General features: G+C 35.7%; 1 pseudogene; it reads left to right on the top strand.

Moving 5' to 3' along the window:
* Positions 1–4,669: 4,669 nt before the first annotated feature.
* On the top strand, positions 4,670–5,288 carry LOC101416031 (HCLS1-associated protein X-1 pseudogene; annotated as a pseudogene).
* The last annotated feature ends 248 nt before the right edge of the window (positions 5,289–5,536 follow it).

Raw genomic sequence — 5,536 nt, forward strand, 5'->3', positions numbered from 1 at the left:
CTGAATGAAAGAAGAGAGGCAGAGCCTCCCCATCAACATGGACTCAATTTTGGGACTGTTGCATGAGAAATACATACATTTCTGTCTTAATTAAGCCACTCTGTTTTGGGGCATCTGTAATAGCAGTTTAAACTTTACCTTTACCTATGTAGCCAGTTGCTGTAAAGTTGAATAAATAACTTCTGTTCATTTCTGTTTAAACTGCCCTTGCTTTGGAGATAGAAGGTAACTTTTAGTTACCGCACTGCACTGAGACACAGGAGACTGGGGCTCAAGTTCCAGCCTTGCAACCTGTGTGAACTTGAGCTAATAATTTACCTAGTTTTATTCATGACATTTATCACTATCAAATGATATCCCGACCATTTACTTGTTTGTTTATTATCTGTTTCTCCTCCAGAATGTAAGCTGCAGGAAAACAAGTAATTTAAATATTTTTACCATATCACTCAATCTCTGGCACATCGAACATCGCTTGGCATATAGTATATACGTAGCAGATATTTACTGATTAACTCAAATTAACGTCTCTGGTCCTCTATGTAAAATATATACAGTGGATAAAAAAATCCATAAGGACTTTCCCAATTTAACATTTTATGATGACCCATTGTAAAAATATAGATATGGAAATTCTACCAATATATGGCCTTATTAGAATAAAATAAAATATGAACTTGAATTAACATTCTGCAAATGGCTAATATAAAACAGGTATTCAACTAAGTCGTGGGATAACTCGAATGGGATTATGGGGGTGGGTGATTTAGGGAGAAGTGGTGATAAGCTTCAAAATAATTACTCCATCATTTGGAATTAAAATGCAATGTACTGACAAACAATTAAACAAGAAAAGTCTTCAGCTCTCAATCTTTTTATGCTTCCCCTGCTGTACACAGCTGTTATTTCTGGCTATTCTTGCACATTTATTTATTTATCAAGCAGTTTTATTGAGATATATTCACATATCATATGATCTATCCAAAGTGTATAATCAATGGCTTTTAGTATAATCACAATGTTATGCATTCATCACTACAAAATATTTTAGAACAATTTCATTGCTTCAAGAAGAAAAACTCACACCTTAGCAATTCTTGTTTGTTTGATTTTTGTTTATTACTATTACTGAAATAATGAAAATGCTGTAATAATAATTGAAGTGATGAATGCACAACAATATGATTATACCAAATACCTTTGATTATACACGTTGGATGAATTGTATGCTTTATTAATATGTATCACTAAACTTGATTTTTTTAAAAAATGCAATGTACTGTGATACAATATAAGAGTGATTTGAGATATGTAAAAAGTGCTGTGAAAACAGAGTAGGAGAGACTCATTTTGCCCTCAGGGAATGGAATGAGGAATTTTACAGATAGGCAAGCTATCCTGTGCCTTACAGCAAGAATCCCCTAGACAAAGATATTGAGAAAGGCATTTTGGAGAGAGCAATCAATTTGAATGAAGTATGCCCAAAGAATAACAAGCAGCTTTCTTGGCAAGGGTGCAAGTAAGAATATATGGATGCAGATGAGAGACAGATTTTGGTGCTAAAGAAATCTGACTTCATTTTGTACAGAAACTTTTTTTTTTTTTGCAGGGTGATAGTGTGCTTAATATTTTAGAAAGATTACTGTGGCAGCTGTGGTTTTCTAAGGGGGGTGGGGAGAAGGAACACAGGAAAAGCAGCAAACAACCTTGGGGGTTGGGTATGTAAAACTGTGTTACAGGAAATTATTCTGGCAGTGATAGATACTGAAAAACAAATTAGCACACACCTAGAAATGGCCATAAATTGACCATATTCTTGAAAACAGTCTACAGAAATCATCACACTCTAAAAGGTTAGGTCATGGAATGTCTAACTTCCAAATGCTGGTCATTCAAATACAACTTGTCTCGATGTTACTGTGTGACCTTAAACAAGTAGACTTGGTATCATCCATTATACATATAAGGGGTTGGTATTAGGTCAGTCATTTATTCATTCCTAAAATATATGGTGTATAAAAATGGGTTGGTCCTTTTCCACCTTGAGATTCTATAATATTATGTAACCCCTGAATTTAAGGAAACTATTTTCCTAACACTTATTTTGATCTGTGCTACAAATTTGGTGTAGGAATAGGAAAATGTGCTCCTTTTAGTAAAATATTTATGCATATTGAAATATTTTCAATTAAAATCTTTAAAAATATAAAATACATTAACCATTGGAATAGGTGGGAATGAGAAAAGATGACATATTATATTATTTAAATAACATTTTTCTGTTGTGTTTCTTCACTGTTCCCCTTACCGACAAAGACTTTAATCATAAGGGGAAAATTGTTCCAACATCTTTTTTTCATTTGTTATGTCTAAATGTGTCAAGAAACTCAGAGTAAAATTGATCACTTAAGGAAAGCAAGATGAGAGAACAGGCTGTTTTAATTTCTTCTCATCTTTTCTCCAGAGACCTAGATTGGTACAGGAAGATTGCAGAAAGGAAGAATAATATAAAGCAACTGCTATTGCTATATGAAAAACCAGAAATTTTATCAAAGTCATGATTTTACTAAAGTCAAATACAGACTAGAGTTTAGGAGCATATTCTTCCGTCATGAATTTGTGTTGTCTTACTTTTCTCTCGAAGTCCTGAGGTTTGAAGAAAATAGGAAGGAATTCCAGTCTTCTGCAGTTCAGATTTAAAGGCACAAAGATTTAGCTCATGAACGGTATAGGAAAAAGTCAATGATTCTCCAATGTCTGTTTCAGTAAAGTGAACAATTTTTTTCACCTTCTCAATATGGGTTCTCTGAAACTTAGGAGGAAAAATTTATTGCCTCTGACTGAGGTAAGCTTTTTGTTACAGCTAAGAACCAACTGTTTTAGTAACACTCTGCGTTTGCTACTAATGAAAGGGTTGGTATAAGAATTGATGCTTTTCTCAAAAGCCACTTGGACAGTAACAGTTTTCAAAGACCTTAGCTGAAAAAATTGAGATCAGCTGTTTTAATGTTATAAAGGTAAGTTATATATATATATATATATATATATATATATATATATATATATATATATATTTAGCATTTGGTAGTTATGGCACTTCAGAACTGAATACTAGGGTAATAGGTGATTTTTGTGTCCTAATAATTTTGAAATGCAATTGTTATTTTGTCAGATCACTTGCACAGAAATGTGATAGTATTTCCATATTTTCTAACTAGCCTACCTCTGCTTGATACTTAAATCCCTTCCATAGTTCCCCATCAAGTGCTTTACAGCCTACCCTTGAATAACTCTAGTTATCAGGGCCTCATTGCATTCTTAAGTGCAGACCTTTAGAAGCTTTCCTTTATTTTGATTCACAGTAGGTCTTCTGCTAATTACATATGGGTCTTTTTGTATGGCATTTTGATCCCATAGTGTAATTCTATTTCCAATTTTCTTTCAAATTTTGCATGTATCTCCCCTGGATATGTTTGCTTGGTTAGTACTATCTTAAAACAATGAATTGTGCTAACTACCATGAAGAAGGATCTTTTTCTGGAACTTAGTATAATACTGTAGGTTTGATTTGGAATAAATGTGTTGAGTGGAATGATTTCCTCCTCAATTCTGGACCCTTCCATTACATAGACTGAAGTTGAATTAACTTTAATAAAGATTATATGAGACTTTTTCTTATCTTCCATTTGGACCCAAACCTAAGGAGTTTTCTCATTAGTGGTTATTAACCAGCTTCTCCTTTATTATACCTAATTCACTTCTGATACTTACATAGTTATTTGGGGACTCATAACTAGGACCTTACTCCACTATAATATTTCATCTTGTCATATTATGTCTTCTAACCTTTCATAATTTAGAAGTAAAGTGAAATGTAAAACTTCAAAGTTCAAAATGCATTTATATTATATCAGTAGTTGCCATCATTGTAACCTAAGGTAGGAGAAGAAAATGAAAGGTCATTCGAAAATAATGCTGCCTAGAGTAGAAATCGGAAGAAATGGCAAATGATTTAGAGGCACTTTTAAAGAAAATCAGTAATAATGCTCCTTAGAGCTCCACTAAATTGTAAAGATCATCCACTGTGCTAATAATAGTGGTAAATACAGTGTGTGAGTGGTAATGTTAGATCATGCAAATACCCTTTAGGAAGCTTCAAATACAAGACAAGCTTGAAAGAAATGGATGAAAGGGGAAAATATATAATTGTTAGACTAACGGGAGATGCTGGTTTGAATTTTTACCCTAGGAAACTAAATTACTGTCATAGAAGCAGTTATGTTTTGTGCCTTCATTTTTGGTGCATGTGTTTCTTCCTAAAATGATTGCATTGATTGCACAGCAGGTACTGGGCTGCTAACCCAATTTCATATATAGTCTCCCTCCCTCCTTTCTTAGGTACACTTGGAAACACTGGAAAGACGATTCCCAAGAGAACTTAGAAATTCATTATCCTTAGTTAGACAATCAATTAATGAGTCTAGGAGTAAGTAAATTTACTTAAATGTGGAGAAAAATTTGCTTTGAAATGTCTTATAGATACCAAGGGTCTTGCAAAGAGTCAAGTTATTATTGACTCTTCCCTCACTTTTGGGTAGCATAGAGCAGGTTACCAGCGGGTGCGAGTGAGCTGCCCGGGTATTTTAAAGGTTCGAGTGCCAATACTGGAATGGTCTCTTTGACTTCTGGAGGGATGACTCGAGATGAAGATGAGGAAGAAGAGGAAGAAGAAGCCACATCGCACCTTTGAAGCCCCAGGTTTGGGGTTCCTCAGCCCTCTGAGGAATTGGGCTTCAGCTTCAATCCAGGAGGAAGGATAATTTTCCATGATAACTTCGGCTTTGGTGACCTCTTAGGGGATTTCAATAACTTCTTCAGTGAAATGGGAGGCTGGACGTTACCTTCCCGTTCTCCTGAACCTCCAGGTCCTGAGTCAGAGACACATGGTGAGAGACAGAGGAAGGGAGAGATGCTTTGAGACTCAATACTTAAGTGTCCAGATAGTCACCAGTCCAGAGTTTGGGAGGGGGAGGTTTCCTAGGAGAGTTATGCAGGAACAGAATCCTCTAAATCAGCACCAGATTGGGGTTCCCAGAGACCTTTTCATAGGTTTGATGATATGTGGTCTGTGATGTCCCAGAGAGGACAATGATCTTGACTCTCAGCTTTCCCAGGAAAGTCTTAGACCAGTTCTGCAACCCCAGCCCAAATCCTATTTCAAGAGCATTTCTGTGACCAAGATCACTAAGCCAGATGGATTAGTGGAGGAGCACAGACAGAGATCATAGTAACCTTTTAAGAAGAAGACAGCAATCCTAGAAATGAAATGTCAGGAATCTCCAGCCCTGGATGATGTCTCTTCCATCTTGGATTTATTTCTATGATGCTGGTTCTGATTCAGGTAGCCTTGCAACCTTCAGAGGCCTTTCAGGTCCTCTCCACATCCCACCATTGCTGACCATTAATGGACTCAACCTCTCCTGCCACATCAGGGTCTTGGGAGTGTGGAACAGTTAATTGGGGTTTTATGTCAGTA

This window comes from Dasypus novemcinctus, chromosome 4 (assembly GCF_030445035.2).
Source record: "Dasypus novemcinctus isolate mDasNov1 chromosome 4, mDasNov1.1.hap2, whole genome shotgun sequence".
NCBI lineage: Eukaryota > Metazoa > Chordata > Mammalia > Cingulata > Dasypodidae > Dasypus > Dasypus novemcinctus.